General features: G+C 32.9%; 2 long non-coding RNA genes and 1 pseudogene across 2 annotated transcripts; all 3 read right to left on the bottom strand.

Moving 5' to 3' along the window:
* Window positions 1-4,477: 4,477 nt before the first annotated feature.
* On the bottom strand, window positions 4,478-15,091 carry LOC143058328 (uncharacterized). The gene is made up of 3 exons (XR_012973009.1): window positions 14,897-15,091; window positions 14,312-14,455; window positions 4,478-5,645 (listed from the first exon to the last, which is right to left on the bottom strand). It is a non-coding gene; the product is annotated as an uncharacterized LOC143058328 (long non-coding RNA).
* A 2,234-nt stretch (window positions 15,092-17,325) lies between these two features.
* Window positions 17,326-18,885, bottom strand: LOC143059341 (uncharacterized; annotated as a pseudogene).
* An 11-nt stretch (window positions 18,886-18,896) lies between these two features.
* LOC143059074 (uncharacterized) lies at window positions 18,897-20,831 on the bottom strand. The gene is made up of 3 exons (XR_012973371.1): window positions 20,740-20,831; window positions 20,338-20,419; window positions 18,897-19,432 (listed from the first exon to the last, which is right to left on the bottom strand). It is a non-coding gene; the product is annotated as an uncharacterized LOC143059074 (long non-coding RNA).
* Between the last annotated feature and the right edge of the window lie 5,026 nt (window positions 20,832-25,857).

Below are 25,857 nucleotides of genomic sequence, written 5' to 3' on the forward strand. Positions count from 1 at the left end.
ATTTCTGTGTCATTTGGTTGCTTGTGGAGAGTTGTATCATTGGCAATCATACCACATCTACTTTTTGATATCTATATATAAACAGGATATTTGTCGTGTGAACCAGGTGTGTAGCAAATGAGTTAAGTGAATTGACCTCTGTTGCAAATTTTTCAAGTAAAACAGAGTTTTGTAGCAAATCTGTAACAAAGAAAACTGACATTGGAAACTTACTCAATTTACATACAAGCAAACGTGGAATGATTGCCAATAAGACAACTATCTACCAGTGTCCAAAGAGTAAGGATGTAAACAATCATAGGTCATCAACAATGAGCAAACACCAAACCGTAAACATCAAGCTTATTTCGGCAGCACTTCGCGAAACACTCTAATTTGTGATAATCTGTGATCCAACAATGAACGTCTATGGTATTTTTAAATGTATGCTCTGAATTAACACTTAGTCTCATTTTGACATGAATATCAATAATGTGGTCCAATATGAATTTCCTGTTTACAAAACTTTGAATTTTTATCCCAGGCATAGATTACCTTGGCACAACTTTTTGGAATTTTGGATCCTCAATGCTCTTCAACCTTTGTACTTGTTTGGCTTTATAAATATTTTGATATGAGCGTCACTGATGAGTCTTATGTAGACGAAACGCGCGTCTGGCGTACTAAATTATAATCCTGGTACCTTTGATAACTATTTGTCACTTTTATCGTCTGTTTTCAAGTTAGCATTTAGATCTCTGATGATAATTTTGTTGTATTTTAGGATTATACTTTTGTTTTAATAATAAATAACAAATGCATAGTTATATAAGTTTGAATTATCGTCCCAATTACATAAATAATTGTACTTTTGACAATGAATGTACAAAGATTAAAAAAAAAAGAAAGTTGTTATCCATTTTGATGTGATTGAGCGTTTGAGTTTGCTATTTGTTAAGGGACTTTCTGTTTTGGATTTCCTCCAGTGAGGTATTTTTGTGATTATTTTTTTTTCCAACTGATTTTTACATTTTTTACTGTTGGTTCTGATTGGCTGTTACATAATTTTCTCGTATATGCGACTCACTATTACAGTAGAAATTGATAAGTCGTCGATCTTTATATAATCATTTACGAAGTGTTCATTACGTGCAACGTGCAATAGTATTGTATCCTTTTCAATTAACGCTAGTATTAAGGAGAGTTTTGGCGCCTTCAAACTAGTTCAACACCGCAACATTCTGTATGGGCCAGCTGTAATCAAGTGGTTGTCGTTTGTTACTGTCTTACTGATGTGTTCCTAGTACTTTATTTTGTACATGAATTCTGCCGTTAGTTTTCTCTTTTGAATCGTTTTTCATTTGTCATTTCGGGGCCGTTTATAGCTCACTATGCTGCTTGGGCTTTGCTCATTGTTGAAGGCCGCACAGTGACCTATAGTTGTTTATTTCTATATCATTTGGTCTCTTGTGTAGACTTGTCTCATTGGAAATCATACCACTATTATTTTTATATTTATGCGTTTGCGCAAAGTTGTATCAGGCAAAAGAAATTGTCTACTAGAATAAAAAAAAAAAAAAACATGATGCAATATCATTTTGATCAATATCATCTGTTTAATAATACCAAACCATAGACAACAGCAATGACTCATGACTAGAATCACTCATGAAGGTTTTATGTCACCAATTATCTTCAGTATATAAACGTGACAATAAATTGATACATACATAAATTGGATTGGGTTCCCCTCCCGCCTCCCCCCCCCCCCAAAAAAAAAAAGAATAGAGAAGAAAACAGGTTAAAAAAAGAATAAAGAATAATTGGGTGCTGAACTATTCAAAATAGAGCAACATGATAATACACTTGAAGGAATAAAGAAACGAAGAACCCATGCAAACGGTCATATATTTTAGGTTTACAGAAAAATATCTTAGAAACTGATTAACACGAAAGGATGATCCTGCCTGACCATAAAACAATGTTTTGTCTCTCACTTAATCACATACAAACACATGTGCACACAAACAAAATATACTCTCTCTCTCCCTCTTTTTCGCTATCTCTCTCTATAGGTCTCCCTTTGTTCCTAGCTCGCTCCCTTTCATGCGTTATATACAAACACATGCAATGTTAAAATGAGTATTTTAAAGGTACTTAGTGTGCATATTGTGTTTACATATCACAGAAGGCAAATTGGTTGTAATTGCGTTGTTTTGACGTAAATCAACCATTTATGCCAGCATATTAATATATATAGCTTTATGTACTTGTATTTGGCACGCTGGAATAATCGTTACTAATTCTACAAAGCGAGTGCAATGTTAAGTGTTTCAAAACTATGTACAATTTTCTAGCAAAGTGCAAAACTAAAACTACATCTATAAATATATCACAATTCAGCTTTGATAAAACCCATAACAACTGGGTAAGACAAACAAAAAACATTTTGAGAACATACATGCACGTAATTTATAATAATTTGAGTTTAAAGTCTACATTTTGTGTTGAAATCCTTGGCTTTCCAAATTTTGGGTTAGAGAGTTCCCGAACGTAAATCCAGGAAATCGCATCGGAAGCATCTTATAAACTGTTATTTTTAACTTTAAACACATTAAATTTTTTTTTTAGATTAAGATGAGGAGAAATTGTTTTAGAACAGAGGGACACCATAGCTATAAATTGAGAGATAGCTTCACTGTATATTTTGGACGATTTTATGCGCATTTTTTTCTTATTCAAAGTGGGGTGTATTCCCTCTACGGCCCTCAATCTGTCACTGCATCACTACGTTAAGAACTTATAGACACTTATAAAATAATTGTATTAAAATTAATTATACACAGAATATTATATACAACAGTATTGCACTTTTTGGCCTTTGTCGTATTGAAAAAAAAATCAAAAACAATTCTAACATACCTTCAACACAATCACGCAGCTTATACACAATTACATCTCTAGAGTGGTAAGATTTTTGACAATCTAAATTCAAACCCACGTACACACACATACATACATAGGTACATACACACATGCATATATAGGTACATACACACATGCATACATAGGTACATATACATGTGCATACATAGGTACATACACACATGCATATATAGGTACATACACACATGCATACATAGGTACATAAACACATGCATATATAGGTACATACACACATGCATACATAGGTACATACATACATGCATATATAGGTACATATACACATGCATATATAGGTACATACACACATGCATACATAGGTACATACACATATGCATACATAGGTACATACACACATGCATACATAGGTACATACACACATGCATATATAGGTACATACACACATGCATACATAGATACATATACACATGCATACATAGGTACATACACACATGCATACATAGGTACATACACACATGCATATACAGGTACATACACACATGCATACAAAGATACATACACACATGCATATATAGGTACATACACACATGCATATATAGGTACATACACACATGCATACATAGATACATACACACATGCATACATAGGTACATACACACATGAATATATAGGTACATACAAACATGCATACATAGATAAATACACACATGCATGCTTAGGAACATACACACATGAATACAAAGGTACATACGTATACACATATGCATACATATGTACGTACACACATGCATACATAGGTACATACACATATGCATACATAGGTACATACACACATGCATACATAGGTACATACACATATGCATACATAGGTACATACACACATGCATACATAGGTACATACACATATGCATACATAGGTACATACACATATGCATACATAGGTACATACACATGCATACATAGGTACATACACATGCATACATAGGTACATACACACATGCATACATAGGTACATACACACAGGCATACATAGGTACATACACACATGCATACATAGGTACATACACATATACATACATAGGTACGTACACACATGCATACATAGATAAATACACACATGCATGCTTAGGAACATACACACATGAATACAAAGGTACATACGTATACACATATGCATACATATGTACGTACACACATGCATACATAGGTACATACACATATGCATACATAGGTACATACACACATGCATACATAGGTACATACACATATGCATACATAGGTACATACACACATGCATACATAGGTACATACACACATGCATACATAGGTACATACACATATGCATACATAGGTACATACACACATGCATACATAGGTACATACACATATGCATACATAGGTACATACACATATGCATACATAGGTACATACACATGCATACATAGGTACATACACACATGCATACATAGGTACATACACACAGGCATACATAGGTACATACACACATGCATACATAGGTACATACACATATACATACATAGGTACGTACACACATGCATACATAGGTACATACAGACATGCATACATAGATACATACACAAAGTAATGCATATTTATCTCTACTACTACCAACCTTAAACTATCTTATATCAAGATATTGTTTTTATAGTTTTGGTAAAAGAAATGACTAACTTATATGACATAAACATGGACTTGACACAACAATGTATTATAAAGGTTTTCATTTTGCTCCTTAGCGTTCTGTAAGTATTTTTCTCCTTAGCGTTCTGTTAGTATTTTTCTCCTTAGCGTTCTGTTGGTATTTTGCTCCTTTATGCTCTGTTGGTATTTTGCTCCTTAGCGTTCTATTAGTATTTTGCTCCTAAGTGTTTTGTTTGTATTTTGCTCCCTAATGTTCTGTTGGTATTTTGCTTCTTGGCGTTCTTTTGGTATTTAGCTTCTTAGCGTTCTGTTGGTATTTTGCTTCTGAGTGTTCGGTTTGAATTTTATTTCTTACTGGTCTGTTGGTATTTTATTCGTTAACCTTCTGTTGGTATTTTGCTCCTTAGTGTTATGTTGTTATTTTGCTCCTTAGCGTTCTGTTAGTATTTTGCTCCTTTGCGTTCTGTTGGTATTTTGCTCCTTAGCATTCTGTTGGTATTTTGTTCTTTAGTGTTCTGTTGGTATTTTGCTCCTCAGCGTTCTGTTGGTATTTTGCTCCTTAGCGTTCTGTTGGCACTTTGCTCTTAAGTGTTCTGTTGGTATTTTTCTCCTAAGTTGTATGTTGGTATTTTGCTTCTTAGCGTTCTGTTGGTATTTTGCTCCTTAGCGTTCTGTTAGTACTTTGCTCCTTAGTGGTATGTTGGTATTTTGCTCCTCAACGTTCTGTTGGTATTTTGCTCTTTAGCGCTCTGTTGATATTTTGCTCCTGAGTGCTCTGTTGGTATTTTGCTCCTTAGCGTTCTGTTAGTACTTTGCTCTTTAACGCTCTGTTGGTATTTTGCTCTTCAACGTTCTGTTGGTATTTTGCTCTTTAGTGGTCTGTTGAGATTTTGCTCCTTAGTGTTCTGTTGAGATTTTGCTCCTTAGTGTTCTGTTGGTATTTTGCTCCTTGGTGTTCTATTAGTATTTTGCTCCTTCACGTTTTGTTGATATTTTGCGCCTAATTGTTCATGATGAAAGTTTCTGTTGTAACTGTTGTAATACCAGTTTATCCTGTCTAATGAAGCAGTCTTTCTCTGTCATGGTGTCTAGTTACGCATCTGTAAATAATTGAAATGTCCATGTGAATATTAAGGTTTAATGAGTCTGAGGGACACTGTGGGGCCATTGATTGTAGGTAGAATGTGTATACCTATAAAAATATTATTGCTTTTTCCTGGGCTAGTTTGACTCAATTTTAGACGTTTATTCTTTTGTTATTTTAGATCTGATCGACTTTCATGTAAGTTCCGCCACTGCAGGTCAAAAGAATTTGCAGTACTCATTTATCAGGTTGAACTCTCATAGTATTTGCCACTGAATATTAGGCAAATAATATTTAATCCAAAATATCTATCTGTAAACTGGTACATTTGTACCCCTTGGTATGAATAAAGACGATCTGAACCTAGCAGCCTGGTAGCTCTGTGGTATGAAAATTGCAAAACCTACGATAACTGAACTATCAATCATTGTTGTTCCAGGGATGATAGTTAATATTAAGTTTATATTAATTGTACGACTTTGCCCCCGCAGAGCTATAGAAAAACAGTACATTAACGGGTGTTACACGGACTCTTTTTAGACGATACACAGACTCTTTTTAGTTGTTACACGGACACTTTTTATGAATAGAATCACTCGTGCATGATCAGTGAGTTCATGGGCACTTTAACTTTTAATTAGATTTGAACTTTTTGGTTCACCGACTTATTTCCTGTCTTTTTATTGAACAAAATATTTACGTTAGCATCAATATCTTTTTTTCAAACATTTCCAGTTAAATACTATTCATATCAGTACACTTAGGGATTAGACATTAAACTTCAATAGTGAGGTTGGGGGGTTATGGTTTTCTCCTAAAATAGATATTTTGATCCCCCCCTTTTTTTTTGGCCTATCAATTCATTTGAATGGGACATATAGTTGGAACCCCCCTTTTTATCCTGGGTTGGGACCCCTCCCGCTTTGTCCTGGCTTGGACCCCCTTTTAAAATGGCTTGATCCGCCCCTGGTGCTAATTTAAACAAAAACATTTGGTTGATGGCGTTGAAAAGTAAATAGTTAATATACTAAAAAAAGAGCCTACTTCCCCCTTTATGAAGCAAAATATTCGGTCAATAAATGTTTTCTTCAATATCTGGACATGAATAGTATTTTGGACAATGCTTAAAGTAAAGAAAGGATGATACTGACGTGTATATTTCAATAATAATAAGACAGGAAATAAGTAAATAAAAATCAAATCTAATATCAAAAGATAAAATCCCTATCAACTCACCAATGCACGATTGATCCTATAAACAAAAAGTGTTCATGTAATACACGTCCAAATAAGCAGCAAATCTAGAAGAAAATCATTCAACTTATATATACGCATGCGCCAGTTTGAATGGCAGTGAAAATTTTCGTTCTTGAAATATGATTTAAAAATGCGTAAAACTTGTGAATATGCAGCATTCGTTAATTTTTATTGGATTTAAATGTGATTAGTAATGCCAAAAAAGACTGACAAAAAAATCAAACAGGACAAAAAGGACAAAAAGGACAAAAAACGAAAGAGGGAAAAGGCTAAAGGAAACAATTCATCTGAAGGCTCGACAAGTGACAGTTCTTTGTTTACAAAAGGAAAGAAGAAAAAGTGTTCAGGTGACATAAAGGTTGACGAAAACAAGGTATTATTAACAGATACACTCAGCGAGGCATTCTCATGTCTTTACAACAACTCACCTACTATTAATTACGATCAGAATACAAACATGAACAATTCGATTAATCAGGGATTTAGTCAATACACACCCATTCAATCAAGTACACCAAATTTCCAGTACCATGGCCAGCCCTACCAGTTTCAACAATTCCCCAGTCCACCACCGCCACCCCCACCCCTACCGCCTCATCTAGCAACAAACGGAATTGAGATGATACTTAATGAATTATGTAAAAAAGTTGATGCGATGGAAACAAAACTCAACAAGCTAGACTGTATTGAAGAGCGATTAAACAAATACGAATCGAAATTTACTGCTGTTGATGTTGATATGAAATCCTGCAAAGACAGAATAAGTACGCTTGAACATAGTGCCCAATTTATGTCCGATATAAAAGATGAACATCAAGCTATTAAAAAGAAACTTGAAAAGGTGTCTGAAAGTATAGAAACCTCAAAAACAGTAAACTTAAATGTGAAAAATAGACTTGTCGACGTTGAAAAACAAAACTTTAGTAATAATCTTCTGTTCTTTGCTATCGATGAACAAATGGAAATTACTGAAATGGATACCGGAATAAACGGGGCACAGGGTGATACCGAGGAGGCGAATGCGGCGGGAAAAAAAGAACCGGAAAATTGCATCAAAATTATTACAGATTTTCTCGAGACAAGGTTGAACATTAAAGATGCTAAAACGCGCATAAAACTCGAAAAAGCATATAGACTTGGTAGGAAAAAGACGAATGCCGAAAAACCGAGACCAATAGTGGTAAAATTTGCTGAATTCGGTGATTGAGAAATGGTACGAAAAGCTTCGGGTCGCTTAAGACAAACAAGTTTTGGAATTAGTCCTCAGTATCCGACAGAGGTGTTACTAAAACGAAAGAAATTGATACCAGTGATGAAGGAAAAACGTAAAGAAAATAAAGAGGCATATCTAGTAGGGGATAAATTGTTCATTGAAGGAAAGTTGTGGAAGGAATAGGAGTTTGCGGAGAATGGCTGTAGTACTGTTGAAAGTGATAAATGTAATAAATGTTCATTAAATGTGTGCTCATGGAATATCTCCAAAGGTCTGTTGCGGAAACTAAAAGACAAAGAATTCTTAACGGAAATAACAAATTGTGATATCGTATGCTTAAATGAGTGCTGGGTCAAATGCCCGACGAAATTTGAATTAAATGGTTATGATAAAAAGTTTGTTTATAGGGAAAAGTGCAACGGAGGAGGAGTAATTGTTTTCTATAGAAAGTGGTTAAATCCGTATATTGAAGTATTGAATTGTTGTGCTGATAGTATGATATGGTTAAAAATAAGCAATGTTATTATGTTTGATAGTAAAGATTTGTACCTGTGTGCTATATATATGCCCCCTGATAATAATGTGTTTTACCGAAAGTATGACTTAGATGTCTTTGAAGTTTTGCAGGAACAAATAGAACATTACAGTGTATTAGGTAACATTGCAGTGATTGGTGATCTCAACGGAAGAATAGGTTTAGAAAATGACTTCATAATGCAAGACAATTTAAATGTATTTAATTGCAATGAAACTGATTTACTTAATTATGAACCTGATCTACCAAGTAAAAGAACAACAGAGGACATAAAGCCGGCTAATTCATTTGGTCGTAAAATTTTGAACTTGTGTAAATCTTCTGGTATAAGAGTATGTAATGGTCGTTTTGGGAAAAAAAGTGAAACTTTTACATTTCAAAATAAGAATGGATGTAGCGTAATTGATTATTTGCTTTTATCTTGTGATTCATTTTCTATTGTTAATGATTTTGTCATTGGTGATTTTACTACTTTTTCATGTCATGCACCGTTAAAAGTTGTATTTAAACTTAAAGGATTAACTTTAAATGAAATATGTACTTGTAAAACTGTAAAATATGATTGTTATAAATGGAATGAAGGGTTTAAAGATGACGTTAAAAGGGACCTTGCGGCAAATTCCGATAAACTTAATGAACTGATGAATAGTTTATCCGACGAGCCAAGGAATATCGACGAAATTGTGAACAATATTAATTCGTGTCTCTCCGGTATTGTCAATAAATATACAAAAACAGAAGTGACTAAAGTTTTAAAATGTGATTATTGTAACAGCTCGAAGCGAACTTATAAACCTATACATATAGGGCAAGATAAACCGTGGATAAACGATGATTGCAAACAATTGTATATAGAATATAGACGCTCATTAAAACAATTTAACCAAAATAAGTGTGAAGAAAATAGACTAATTTTAAATCTTGCTAAACAAAGATTTAAACGAAGCGAGAATAGTTTAAAAAGACGATATAAAAAACAGAGGGGAAACATGTTGAGTTCTATGAGAAAAAAGAATCCAAAGTACTTTTATCGAAAATTCAGGAAACGAAAAAAGGCCATACAAAGCAACATAAAGTTAAACGATTTTGTGACGCATTTTAAAAACTTAGTTTCTAAAGAAGAAATTGACGACGGACCGGAAGAAGAAGTCAACAATGAAGTCATTTATGAAGAATTGGACCGACCTTTTACGGAGCAAGAAATTGATGTTTGTGTTAAAAAATTGAAAACTGAAAAAGCAACAGGCTATGACAATCTATTAAATGAATTTTTGAAGGAGTGTAAATTAGCCCTACTGCCACTGTTATGTAAACTTTTTAACGTAATACTTATTACAGGTTGGTTTCCAGAAATATGGGTCAAGAGTGTTTTAGTTCCGCTATTTAAAAAAGGTCCAGTTGATGAAACAGGAAATTACAGAGGAATTTCGCTTGTGTCTCATGTTGGGAAATTGTTTACTTCTGTCATTAATACAAGACTATTAAAGTGGTGCAAAGAATACAGTATATTGACTGATGCGCAGTTTGGATTTGTCCCTGGATATGGTACACACGACGCGATTTTTGCCCTTCATTCTATTGTATCAAAAAGTTTACGTAAAGGAAAACGTCTCTATTGTTGTTTTATTGATTTTGTCAAAGCCTTCGACAGTGTGTCACATTATGTTTTATGGCAAAAAATGTTAAAATGTGGTATTAGTGGAAATTTACTGAATCTTATTAAATCAATGTATTCTAAGTTGAAAACTTGTGTTAAATTAGATGGTGAATTTTCAGATTTCTTTCATTGTAATGTTGGCCTAATGCAAGGCGAATCATTATCACCATTTTTATATGCAATTTATGTAAATGACATAGAAATTGAGTTAATTAAACAAGGAATAGAACCATATGAAGTAAAATTGTTAAATCTTTATCTTTTTATGTATGCTGATGATACAGTTCTCTTCAGCGAAAGTATATCTGATTTACAAAAAATGATAGTCACTGTATATGATAGTTCATACAAGAATGGTCTTGACATTAATTTAAGAAAAACCAAAATAGTTGTTTTTCGTAACAAAGGTGTACTGAAAGAGAACGAAAAATGGTATTTGAATGGTAAAATGATAGAAATGTGTGATCAGTTTGTATATCTTGGTTTGTTATTAAACTATAACGGTACTTTTACTGTAACACAGAAAACACTATCTGAACAGGGTAGAAAGGCTACATTTTGTTTATTGAGTAAAATTTATGATGATTGTTATAACACTGAGACTTTGATGTCCTTATTTGATACATATGTAACAAGTATTGTGAATTATGGTTGTGAAATATGGGGTTTCCATAAGGGAGCAGATATAGAAACGCTTCATTTGTATTATCTAAAAAGAATTTCGAAAGTGAGAAAAACGACTGTAAACCACATGGTGTATTTTGAACTTGGGCGTTTACCATTGTATGTAAACAGATATGTAAGAATGATACGTTACTGGTTGAAGTTATTAGAATCTAATAATTGTATATTGAATAGTATTTATGAAGATATGTACGAATCTAGTTTTGTCAAACCGAATGATAAACTCAATTGGAGTTGTAAAATAAGAGACATACTAAACAGGTATGGATTTAATGATATATGGTTAGCACAAAGTGTTGGAAATAGTCAATTATTTTTGCATGAATTTAAAAAAAGAATTGTTGATAATTATATAGCTGAAGCCTTGTCATTTTTTGAAAATACTTCAAAATGTAATTTACATCAATATATACATGATGGACATACTTTGCAATTTTATTTAAATCGACCATTGAACAGTTTATACCAGTCATATGTAACTAAATATAGAATCAATTCACATTCACTTAATGTAGAAACTGGAAGATACTTAAATATTTCCAGAAATGAGCGTGTTTGTAATATGTGTAATAAGAAAGTAATCGAAGACGAATATCATTTTATATTAGAGTGTGATAAATATGTAAATGTCAGAAGTAAATATATTAAGATATATCATTATAGAAACCCATCTACCTTCAAATTAGTTCAATTACTATCTGTAAGAAATATTAAAGAATTAAATAATCTGGGTAAATACCTCTATGAGGCAGAGAAAATTCGTAACACTTGATTTTGTTATGAACCTTTATTATCAATGTAAATTGTATGCCAAACTCCGCTATATATTAATGCTGTATATGTTTATGTAAACTGTATAATTTGTGTATGTATTTAATCCTATGAGCTGTATATTTGCTTACGGAATAAAGAATTATATATTATATGTCATTAATTTTGGGCGGTAAGCTGCGATTGGATCATATAGTAACACGTGTTTAATCCCGATCAACACTTGCAGATCTGAGGACGAGCATGAATTTATAAAAAAATCAAAGTATATGGCTGAATATAGACAAAATCCATTTTTTTCATAAACATTTAATTCAATTTTATCGAATTTATATCAGTGGTGGATCCAGGTCTAAATCCAGGACAAAACAGGGGGGGGGGGGGGGTTCCAACTTTATGTCCCCATTTAAATGCATTGATCGTCCAAAAAAGGGTTGTTCCAACCCCCGGGACTCCCACCACTGCATATTAAATTCATGTATTTGGCAACAAACGCGCGATTTCCACGATTTTTTTTAAGGGGGAATGGGGGGATGGAATGGCACATCCTGCATTTTTTCATCAAAAATAAAGATCACAGCCTGTTTATTTTAAAATGAATTAGCCCCTCCCCCCTTTTCCCCCGCTTTCCGTTTTATTCATAAAAATCAAACGTTATCATACTTACCACTAAAATATTTCTTTAATATATTACTTTTTTACGAAGTTGCTTTTCAAAAAGTCTTAAATGTGTAAAACATTGATCTTTTACTTGAAATGGTTCTTTTTTTTTTATCAAATTATTAAATTCCTGGTTTTTTTTTTTTGAAAAAAAATCTCGGTTGAAGGGAAAGGAAAAAAAATGTGTTTATACTATAACTTACACTTAATGCTTTGTGGCTATCTTTGCTTCTCAAATGTTTAGTCTTGCTAAAAGTATTATTACTTTCTTGAAACGTCGTACAAGTCAGATAAAAAACAAAAGTAACAAAAGAAACGAACCGGTAACAACCAGCCGAATAGTTTTTCTGCACTTGTAGTCAGGTCAAGGTCCTCGGCTATCGCCTCGGACCTTGACCTGACTACTCGTGCAGAAAAACTATCCGGCAACGGTTGTTACCGGCCTGTTTCTTTGTTACCTTTGTATTTTATTTAATACATAACTGTTCATTTTATTTTCATCCTGAATAAACGTACACAAAACATTGCAACTATAAAGCAAACAAAATAAAACCAACATTTGCCATTTGTGATCTGAACATCTTGTTTGGTTTTATTCATTTTTCAACAATTCGATCCTGACTTATTCTTTTGTGGTTTTTATAATATTGGGCAACCATTTTCTCTTGATGACTTTCAATTGTTTTTGTGCTATTATAAGTTTTGATATTTTGCCATTTAAGTCTTTATTTTGGAGTTTGAAGTTTTCACAATTTGTTCATTTTTGTAAGAACGCGCGAGTTTGTTAATAACTAAAGTAAATGCTTTTTGACCGTAAATAGGATATAAATGAAAGCAAACATTAATAAGTGACAAACTTAAACGTTGTTTTAATCTATTTTACGTAAGGTGACATTTTAAGTTTCACGTTAGATAATGTGTACACATTAAATGCTGGAGCACCAAATGTTTTGAATTTCAAATGTATGCTACATGCTACATGCACAATCATCAATATGGCAGTCTGAAAATGCCTGTTGACTTCTGTAAGTACGATAATCCAGCCAAATTCGAATGAGAAGCATCATGGGAAAGCTTTGTATTTTTTTCTGTATACGGACGACGATAAGGCTTTTTCTAAAAAGCGACGTTGCATTTGACCTGGATTTCTAATATACTCTTATCGTATTACCTAGTTTTGTAAGTTCATATTTTTTTTACAGGTTACTTACTATGCATGCGGTAGGACATTTTGGTACTCGTTCAAGTAAATCCAATCCAAACAGTAAAACAAAGTTTACAGCCGGTGCAATTGGAGAAAGAAAATTAATTATATTCGGTTTTCTATACATATAATATCATCGGACAACAGTTAATGTACATTTTGTACCCTCCCCCACCAAATAAAAAAAAAGATCAATCACTCAGATTAAAAATAAAACGCCAGGTGGACTTCGTGTATTGTAAAAGGTTCTATAAATGTATAGTTTGGTTGTATTCTATCACTGTTTCAAAAGTTAAATTGAAGTTCAGCTAAAACACCCTTAACCATCAAATATAAAAACGAAAAGTTGTGGCAAGACAGTTATTGAGAAAACTCACAAGAAAAGATATCTAGACCAAATGACGTAGAAGTCAGCAACTTGAGATCATCATACGGCCTTTAAAAATGAACAAAATCTATACCACAAAGCAAGCTAGAAGATATTGGGGAGACGGATTTATATAAGTTTTTTTCAAACTTGTTTCCGAATCCCATATTTGAACTTCATGTAACATTGTAATTCTTGTAATTTTTCATTTATAAATACTGTTTAAACTAAGGCAAAAGATATCCCGGGTAACATTGTAGTTTTTGATTTATAATGTTTTTTAATATATAAAAAGTATCTATGTCTAGAATAAATGCTGTTTCAAAATACATACTTTGCTTACTTTCGGTAAGGACAGATATTACTCTCCTCAAATAGAAAATTTGTCCTCATAATGATAAAATTGTATATTCTTAAAGTAATGATGCATACATCTCCGTAAAGTATCTTCTTCATGGACGTTATGTGGTATAAGAACCTGTAAATGAGTTGTATAGTGGGTCTAATACTTGCAATGTTGCAGTGTATGTTCATAGCATGCTAAAAAAAATACATGCGCTATCGATCTAAGAAAGTTTGATTAATTGGAATGTATTCTAACTTATTTGAATATGCAGCGTATTATCAATATGGTCCCATCAAGATAAAGAATACAATCAAATGCAACTTATCAACACACCTGAATTAAAAATAGTAAAACCTACTAATTGAGCTGTACTTTAATACTGCATTTAATGTTAATAATAAAAACAAAACGGTACGCGTGCAGTTTATTTATTTAACAAATAAAACATAAAAACATGAAACGGTAAATATCGGTATAATATTCTTACTTTTTATAACATGGTGAAGATGAAGAATTTTCATTAAATTATTTTCCTAAATAATAAAAAGAAATAATTTCTTAATTTTTACTTACTTACAGCTGTGGCGGAGTCTTACATGGTGTTTTCCGAGTTGGAGCGAGCTAGCGAAACCACCAACGACACCACTACCCGGTCTATCCCTAACCTCTTACATTATTACTGATCGTCTACATCTCTCAAACAAAACAATTATCATACCATATATATATAATAATTCGTTAAATTAATAAACTTGAACCTTGTTCTCATCAAAGGTTAAAGAATTTATTTGATGAGAGGTGTGTGTTTAATGATTAAACATGTAGAATTTTATTTATCTGTATACATGTACATTGTATCTGTTGTAAAGATGTATAAACCTGACTTACGTATAGGGTATTTTACATTCAATGATTGATGCACCGGACGAGGGATTGTGGAGGGTTGGGTGGTCAAAGATTAAACCCATCTTCCTCGGATTTTTCTGAATCATGTATAAATTAACCATGAATAGATGTGAATAAGATTTGCTTGGAAATGGACCCCTTTTTAGATTTTTTTTGTGTTCTGTTTTTCTTCAGTAAATATTCTGTGATTAATTAACTAGTTTTCACTCATTGATGTATTTTAAATTTGCTCTTATACATATGATATTACAATAACAGTATTTAAGAATGTTTACCTCCTCAGTACTATTAATAATATCATCGACTGAAATACTTCATTGTACGGGGGAGCTTCGTTGGAGCACACTAAGATCTCTCCCCATTCAATTAACAGGTCTTTGTCAGAATAACAGCATTGAATTATTGCATGTGTTTTTTTCGATGATTGGAAATAGATTAACAAATAAATAATGAGATGTGGAATACTTGCCGATGAAGCAAATATCCATGAAAGTTTAGATGAAGTGGATATACTTTTTTATAATAAAGGAGTAGGGGCAATAAGGGCCAAAATCGGCCCCAGCCTAGAACAAATTCATTTTTTCTGAAAATCATGCCTAAACTATCCAATTTATAGAACAGAAAAGATTTTGTTCATATCTCAAGCCGTTTTTGCGCAAGAAACTTTTAAAACTGATGACAGATAAATAAAAATATCGTCTATTTTCATGGAATATTTTTATTTGTAGCCGTTTTGAAGTATCAATGTAGCATATACTATTTTAACATTCAGTTGATTAAGGAAATGCTATTTTTCAACTCATACAGTGTACAAATGCTATTTTATGATATTTGTTTACAATTCAATAAACTTACAATAACATGGTTACCGTTGCTATGGCAACAGAAACATACCTAAAAATAATCAAATCCTAGATAAGCGCTTTCAGATACATGAGATAGCTTGCAATGGGTGTTTAAATGTTGGACGATATATTTTTCTCTCTCTTTTAAGACCTCTGGATCAATATATTTTCGATTTTCAATATAAACATGGTAAAACCTAGGTCATAGACCTTAGTTTTTTTTTTCTCGAAATTATTGGAATTAACAAAACCACAGTTATTTCATCAGTTTAAATAGGAGAAATAATTTTTTCCTTATTGAGGAAAAATTCAATAATAGAATTGTTTAAAATTAAAGGAGAAAATTGTTTTTCATAAATATTTCAGAAACATCAAATCAAAATGTCAGTAATAGGCCCTGTTTCCATGAAGAAAAAAAAAAACAACAAATTGTCCTATAAAATTCTGTATGATCATTTGAAAATGATAATTCTCTCTAAATATTTTAAATACACTTGAAGACACTTAATTTTTGAAAAGGAGCAATTTTAAATTTCAAGTCTTGTTTGTTAATGATACTTTCTACAATATTCTTAAACCAAGATTATTTTTCTAAGATGCCCAGAAATATGCCCAGAAAAAGAATCAGATCTACCGTGAACAGTATACCAATTCGAAAAAAAAATTATATCTGTTTTTTTATCAATTGATTTGTTATTGGGTCCTTATCTATATTAATTCTCACTCAGAACTTTCATAGGACCCCGTTTAATGTGGACATCTACACTGGAAATAGAATTAACAATAGGCATATGCATACAGTATTTTTATCAAAGAATCTTGTAAAATATTCATCAATTCTGCATTATGTGACAAATTATTCTTTATTTTCTGCTGTCCGCAATTTTCCTTTAGCAAGGAATGGATATACTCTAAATACCCAAGTCACAAGCTATAAAGAACATACACTGTCATTATGCTTTATCATGAACATAAGTCTTAATGAGTTATGTACCTATTTGTTAAATTTTACAATTAATTAGAAATAGTCACATGAAAAACGTGTATATGAAGAAATATGTTGAACTAGTAAATCAACATATTAGAAAACATGAAGTTATTGTCTGAGAAATTCAAAAAAAAACAAACCACAAACTACAACTTGATACGGTTGGCCGCTGACAAAATATGTACAGTATATGATTAAAAAAGGAATTAAACGTTTTGTCATTTCTTCCAAATTGAAAAACAAATTATGAATTTTCATGTCATTCACTCTTCATCATTTGCTTCCTCGTTGTCACTTTCGTCAACATTAACTGGATCTGGCAGGTTACGAGCGTCGAGAAGATATTTGCTCCAATCACGACAGTTTTCAAAAGTGTTATCCGTGTACTTTCCAATACCAAGATACCAAATTAAGGCTGTAACATGGGAGCAGGTTCCTACTTTGCACTGGCAATACCAACCCACGACACTAATGTCATCATATTTAACCCATACACGATAGCGTTTTGACGATATATGTCTTGACTGAATTTTAGCACACAAAAGATTCTCTTCATGGTCACATGTAAAAACTTCATAATTACCATCGTCATCTAGGTGTTCTCTGGTATAACATGGAGCAAGTTTTAGTTGGTAGACTCCAACAGTAATATTTCTTATATCTTCTTCTGATAAACGAGGAAAAGTAGGGGCGGATGAAGCATCAATCTTTTGCCATTTACAAGAACGTTTGTCAAGGCCTTCCTCTATTATTTTCTCATGGAGTAAGTTCTTTTGCTTTGAAAGATAAAGCATTTTAGACGCCAATTGTTCATCTTGTTCTAAGTCACCTGTATTTAGTTCTGGCCAATATTTGTTCATGATTGCACAGGCAATATTTACATAATCAGATACAAACGGAATCTGGCTATTTGGTAAAACTCTATCAAGATATTTCCATGATTTAATGCGGCCATTAACGGACTCTACCACCCAACGGATTTTTGTAACAAGTCTTGTTACGTTGCTGTCTTCAACTGGAAGTTGAGACTCCCCTTTTTTATTAAAAGCTGGCATTTTTGTTTGAATACCCATTTCTTGCAGTAAGTCAAGTGCATCTCTAAAGCCACGATCGACAATCATTATGTCATCCTCAGTCACCCATTCTTTAAATTCTTCAATGTCATGTTGAATTATGTGCTTCATTATTTGTGCATCGTTGTTTTTTGCCGTCGCTAAAGTACGGTCCAATTACACTTATTATGTAACCAGAAGTTGTTACAAAGACCATTGGTTTAACCAATGGTCGATGTTTGTGCATGCTAAAACATTTACGTTGGAACTTGAATTGTGAACTTTTCTGGATATAGATATAAGTGCCATCTGCGACTATAATTGCAGGATACATTCCTTTTCCGAACAGTGATTGCGCTAGAGGTCGAGTATGCGATGTTATAACCTCTTCCCTACTTATATGATTAAATCCTAGATTAGAGGGAACAAAATTTTCAGACTAGTATTTTCTAGCTGATGCAATAGCACGTCTAACAGAATCTTTACCAAGATTAAAAAGTGTTGATAAAAGTTTATTTGATAAACCAGACTTCAATTTTGTTAGAAATATTCCAATACATGTCCGGACACTTCGAGTCCGAGAATCTCGCAAATTACCCTTTTGGACAATTGAACATAGGTCATTAAAGTTTTCCTTAGAAAGGCCTGTTAAATTTAAAATGTCTGAGCTTGTAAGTGCATTTTCTGTATCAAAATCTATTCGCCGCTTGCTTCCTCTCAAAGCCATATCTCGGATTTGCGTAATTAGGTCCATTAAATCAGTACCGTTGAAAATGGACGAAGACTGCGAATGCGAAATTCTGTCAAGTGCATCAGGTAAAAATATGTCATTGCACAAGTGTCCTGGACAACATCTGGCACCAACTGTGAGTATAATGAGTTTATCCAAAAATATATTAAATCTAGCGTTTGTTGGGACAACTACTAGCTTTGGACCTCGGCGTTTACACACAACACACTGCGAGTGGCCACCCCCAGCTGATGGTATAGGCAGTGCGATACTTGGTGGAGATTTACATGGATGACATATTGCATACTTTGCTGGAGGGACGTACTCTGTGTCATCATTAATTGATTCAGATATTGTAGTTTGTATGGGGCATCTTACATTTGTGTCAATTTCTCGAGAGCATCGTATTCTGCACTTATTACATATAACACTGTTAGCGTGATTAATTTTGTCATGTTCAATGAAAAACTTCTGTTGTAAACATTTACGTAGTGATTTATTGTTGGGTCCTATGAGTTTTCGCCTGTCTCTGATTTTTGGTCTTTTTGAACACAAAATGCAATTATAGTTTCTGGGCGTTGACATTCTCTGAAAATTAGAAATGGAAATATTTAAACACTTAGCATGAGGTAAATCAGAATAACATGCAGAATATCCAAAGTGTGATTTAAAATCATAAAATACAATATCGTAAATAGATTGTTTTAGCCTGAAAATACCATGGTGCGTACGTTTCTTAGTTTTGTTGTGTGTATTTGTCTGTGCACGTGTGTGTGTTTACTTTTTTGTTTAATACATGTCAATTTCTTCACGAAATATCAGTTTTAGAATATGCGGTATTCAACCCTGATTGTCCATACTTAATTATTGTTTAACGTTTACAGCTAATTTCCTACTGCGTGTAGAATAAAACTTTGGTTGGCTTGCTTGCTATGTTTGTATAAACATTTAATCAAGTTTTGTAATAAAAATTAGCATCTTCAAACAATATATATATATACTCAGACGTAGTTAAACATGTATATATTACTTTTTAAATTTGATTGGACGTTATCCCAATTACAATTTTACATAATCTAAAAACAAAGCAAACCAGCTAGCCAAAGTCTTGCTCTACATGTATTAGGAAATTAGCTATAAATGGAACCTACTAACAAAAGTGTTTATGTCAGTATAAAAATCACGGATAGTTAATGATAATAAATAAATCTTAAACTCTTCACATATTAGATATACAACCTAAAAACAGGAATACAAAGATATAACGGATAAACATTCATAGGACAGCTGCTGAACACCACCCCTATAACAACACACACAAACAAAGACAAACAGAGGGAAACATAAAATATTCAACAAAAATGTATCTACTCAATATGCGAAGCTCTTACGTGTTCTCGAAATGTAAGTAATACATGCTCTCATCAAAATACGTTTATCATAATTACTAGAATTTAAAGCACGCAGTCAATTTCTCTTAATTCTATTCTCACCTTAAGATCAAGAGTTCCTATCAGGAACCGACGTATTCCTTTCACCCATCATACACTTGCATTGTTTAAACCAGCTTAAAATCTGTTGAAAAAAAAAAGATTATCAAAATAATGTATTCTTTATTTTGAACTGAATATGATAGGGTATTAAGTAAACATTTTATGTTTAGAAAGTTTATCAAAATTACTATGAAAATATTAATAACCATTTTTTTCAATTTAAAAATAAAAGATAAGTACTTCTATAGCCGCACACTATAAACTGTCAAAAAGTAGTCTTTTTCGTTTCTGTGCATGATAATATAATGTTATCAATTAATCATCATTAAAACATAGGTTTAAACTCTTTATTCGAGCACAAATGCTTTGAGAAACGAATCAGAAAAAAAAGATAAGTAATACCTAAAGTATGGGACCATTAAGTATGTAAGTGACAACTGCTAGTACATTCAGGTGAAGTATAATGTCTCGCTTCAAAATCACATGTTTATTGCTCTTCAGTAATACCCTAGTCCCACTAGGCCACGATCGCACTACGATCTGTGAAATAAATGCAAATTTTGATGATCGTAGTGCGATCGTGTAGATCGCAGTAAGGTCGTATCACGGTCGTGGTGAGGTTTTCAAGATCGTGAAGAGCGTGGCCAACTTTGAACATGTTCAAAACAATCGTGGTGCGGTCGTGGCGAAATCAGGTCGTAGTAGAAGCGTAGTGAGAGCGCACTAAGATCGTAGTAAGATCGCAAAGGTCGCTGTACAATAGTAGCGAGAGCGTAGCGAAAGCGTGATTCTATTCGGAGAGACTGCGCTACGATCGCACAGCGACGTTATCACGACCTCACTACGACCATTACGTTCTCACTGCGACCCAACTACGCTTTCACTACGACTATTCCACGCTGTTCACGACCATAGTACGATTCTAGCACGCCCTTGCCGTCCTCATCACGCTCTTCTTACGACCTGACTACGTTCACACTACGACCATCATTCTCATTTTCACATAAAATATATATAAAAAAGCTCCCTAGATTTTTTTTGTTTGAATGTAATTATCCATTTGCTCTAACGGCTCAACATGCTTCTCGTTTTTATATAGATTATACCGTTGGTTTTCCCGTTTAAATGGTTTAACACTGGTAATATTTTGGATCCTTTATAACGTGCTGATTGATGTGAGCCAAGGCTGCGTGTAGAAGGCCGTACCTTGGCCTATAATGGTTTACTTTTTTAAATGTTACTTGGATGGAGAGTTGTCTCATTGGCACTCATACCACATCTTCCTTTTGGTGGCATAACTGTATTGTTCCCGAGAAATCTACGATTTAATCAGAAATAGAAGGAATTGAACTGTATTGATATGGAACACGATGTTGACCTTAAATTGCTGAGAACGTAGTAAGATCGCGGTATGAACGTAGTACAATCGTGGTAAGAACGTGCTATAATCGCAGTAAGATCGTGTTGCAATCGGATAACTCGTGGTATGGTCGTAGTGAGAACGTGAAGAGCGTAGAAAGATCTTGATAAGCGTAGTGAGGTCGCAGTATAAGCGCGGTGAGAACGTGGTATAATCGTAGCGGGATCTTTGTATAATATAATATTACGAACTGTTAAATTTTATTGTTCAAAATACCAATTTATTTTTGGTATGTTTTTGATTTTCTTACGGATTCATGTAAGTTTTTTAAGTTGAAATGATCGTGAAAATTCTTGCAGTTTCACGGTACGTGAGAAGATTAATATTTTAAATACAATATACTGTACGGAACCCCGCATATTTCTGTTTAGATAAATTGATAAGTAAAATAACATACCCTTTTGAATTGCAATCGAACTTAATAATCCTTTGCACAGCTATTCTCTAAATAAGTTGAGCTAAGTAGATCTGCTGGTAACTATAGACGCTTTTCTTTTGTGGTTGTCCTTAAAGAGGTCTTCAATCGTCTGAACTGGCTTTTTCAAATGTCCGCAACTACTTTTCTATGATCATGTTATATAAAGTGATCAGCCGATCTAAATATTTTACATGTCGCAAATCAATAAAGTCAATGTAGAATTAAGTTCTATACTGATTTTTTTTAATTTAATTGTATTTATGTTTTTTTTTCAATTTTTTACCGGACATCGTTTGCCCTCTCTATTTTGATCCACAGTCACTCATATCAACAATAAACCATGAAAGAGACGAAGACGACTAAAAAAAGTTTTAAAACAATCCACATTCAGAGGCATAATATTAATTTGCATCATGTGGAAGTTAAGTTGTATTTGCGAGTAGACTGGTTATCTAAACTAAAGGGGTATAACGTCAGGCGTTCAATGCCTCCCGAGAAGAAACGATTCCGCTTTTGACAACAAATTAATACCCTCCGCATGCATGTGCCAAAACAATATTTTGCTACTATTTTGTTTGTTTATAGTTCCGTTTATCGTTTAAAGGAAATTTTGGCACATACCTGCGGAGGGTACGAATTCTCGTAAAATGTACTGAAAATCTTTGTTTTTTAAGCAATAATTACAAATCATGGCGTTTTCGATGTTCTATTGTGACGTCACGGAACGTGATTTTTGCCGAAAATAACATGTTTTCTGAAAACACACTTTATAATGATTATTTTAGTTGGTAATATATAACTGTGAAGGAACTTTATTTTTTTGTGAAAATTGGGGCCGATTTTGGCCCTTATTGCCCCTACTCCTTTACATACATTTTCCTGTTTGCTTGATTTATATATTTTGTTTGTTATATAAAGATAAAGATAGGATTTCCTGAAGTATTGGACTTGTTCAAAGTGTTATTCATTCTCGTGAAGGAGATACGACAGACAATTCATACTTTAACTTTTATTTGTATGCAAACATGTCTCAAAATGTCTGATTTATTTAACTACTACATGAATAACCATGAATTATTCCACAATTCCCGATGGTTCCATGTTAATGAAAATAGTTATGCACAAATAGACAAACCGATCCCTTGTCCTATATTTTAAAAGTGTCATAAAATGGCAAATTAAATAAAATGAAAGTAAAAAAAGTGTATAGAAATATTTGATGGTGCAAAAAAGGGTGAAATTTTCATACAAACAATAAAACCGAATAAGACAGCAATTTAACTGTGAATTTTATACTAAGTAGAGTATAAGGACTTATCATGTGATAATGACCATTGAACATCATCTGAATAGACTTGTGACTTTTATCTCCATGTACTTTAGATAACAAATTATGACACACATATTTACAGATACTGACTTATAGTAAACAAACGAGCTGATAATTATAAAACAGTCACAGAATTGAATTGGATTTCACACAAGACTATGATTGACTTCTAAAAAAAATGTTTGGTTTACTATTTCTCTGTATATTTTTACCCCCCCCCCCTATTTAAACTACCTTATTTCAAAGTAGAATATGGCAACGATTTTAGTGTTTATGATACCTAATAATATCATGAGGGGACTACCTTTTAGGTGGTATGGATGTCTTTATGATACCTAATAATATATTGAGGGGACTACCTTTTAGGTGGTATGGATGTCTTCCGCCATCTTGGATTCTGAATAACAGAGAACCTAATGTATAAAACTGATTTTCAATCAAATTAGCAAAATTTAAAAGGACCAATTGACCTTTCTCATCACTTTGCGTCTGTCGTCCGTTAGTTTTTAGAAAAATCTTCTCCTCTGAAACTAATGGGATAAATTGAACCAAACTTGGTCTAAATCATCCTTAGGGTATGTTGTTTAAAATTTGTATCCAATGACTCCGCTCCTCATCCAAGATGGCCGCCATGGCTAAAAATAGATCAGATAAAATGCAGTTTTTGGCTTATATCTCTGAAACTAAAGCATTTACAGCAAATCTGACATGGGTAAAATGTTTATCGCAACAAGATCTATCTGCCCTGAAATTTTGAGATGCATCAGACAACCCATTGTTGGGTTGCTGCCCCTAAATTGGTAATTTTTAGGAAATTTTGCAGTTTTTGGTTATTAATTATCTTGAACATTTTAAAAGATAGAGATAAACTCTAAAAAGCAAAATTGTTCAACAAAGTAAGATCTACAAATAAGTCAAACATGACCAAAAATGGTCAATTGACCCCATAAAGAGGCATAGGGATAGGATAAACTGCAGTTTTTGGCTTTATCTCTAGATCTGAAACTAAAACATTTAAAGCAAATCTAACCAGGGATTAAAATGTTCATCAGGTCAAGACATATCTGCCCTGAAATTTTCAGACGCATCAGACAACCTGTTGATTGGTTTCTGTCTCAGAATTGGTAATTTTATAGAAATTTTACAGTTTTTGGTTATTATCTTGAATATTTTAATAGATAGAGATAAACTGTGAACAGCAAAATTGTTCAGCAAAGTAAGATCTACAAAAAAGTTAGACACGACCAAAATGGTCAATTGACCCCTTTTAAACCAAACTTGGCCACACTAACCATAAAGGTATTTAGTTAAAAAACGTGTCAGAATGCTGCCTACCACCAAACATCGCTAAAAGTAGAACATAGGGGTTAAAAGCAAGTTTTGTCTATTATTTTTTTAGAACCTTTATAAATAGAGAAAATCTGAAAGGAAAACATATGTCCAGAATAATGAGCTCTACTAATTGTCCATATATACGTCAAAATTGTTATACAAATTCTTTAAGAAGTTATTGCCCTTAATTGACAAGTGTTATGATTTATTTTTCTTTTTTTGCCATTTATCATGAAAACTATAATAATAAGAGAGAAACGTTTTTTTCTTCTGTTATGCCTCATTACGATAGATAAATAAACACTCTAAATAAAAAAATGATAAGCAAGGCATGATATAATAATAAGCCAAAGAAACTAAACACACTAAACATCTTTTGTGGATAGTTGTTTCATTGGCAATCATACCACATCTTCTTTTTTATATAAACGATTAGTAATACAAGATCAACAAAATATAGATTTTTGTCATGGTGTATTCTTGTGTACAATGTTGGAGAGTGTGCTTTGTTTGATATTCCCATAGACCAAGGTGAGCGACACAGACTCTTGAGAGCCTCGAGTTAAGATTTAAACTTATAATCATTATTTTTTTTACAAGCGTAGATTATTTATCCTTGATATTTAAGTGTTTTTAATTTGCCATTTTAAGGATCCCTGGAGATAATTCCGAAATAGTGTTCAACCTCAGTATTTCTGAATGAATCTACATGAAATTTAGCTATTTGTCATTGTAACCGGAAAAAATGCACGGTTATCCTATTTTTTCACTTGATATTCTCAAGGGATTTACTAAAATCTATCTTCTCGTATTTTATTTGACATTTCTATCATTTAGCTTAGCGCCTAATCACATAATGATGTTATTCCTGTACAGGTCATACACAATTTGTCATTTTGTCACAACCTGTAGCTTGAGAAAATGTCCGGTCACATATCATTTTTATTATATTTTTGAACATATCACAACATATACACTACATTTTGGTAAAGTATGAACAAGGTCTATCATTTTTAATTT

This window comes from Mytilus galloprovincialis, chromosome 14, assembly GCF_965363235.1.
Source record: "Mytilus galloprovincialis chromosome 14, xbMytGall1.hap1.1, whole genome shotgun sequence".
Taxonomy (NCBI): domain Eukaryota; kingdom Metazoa; phylum Mollusca; class Bivalvia; order Mytilida; family Mytilidae; genus Mytilus; species Mytilus galloprovincialis.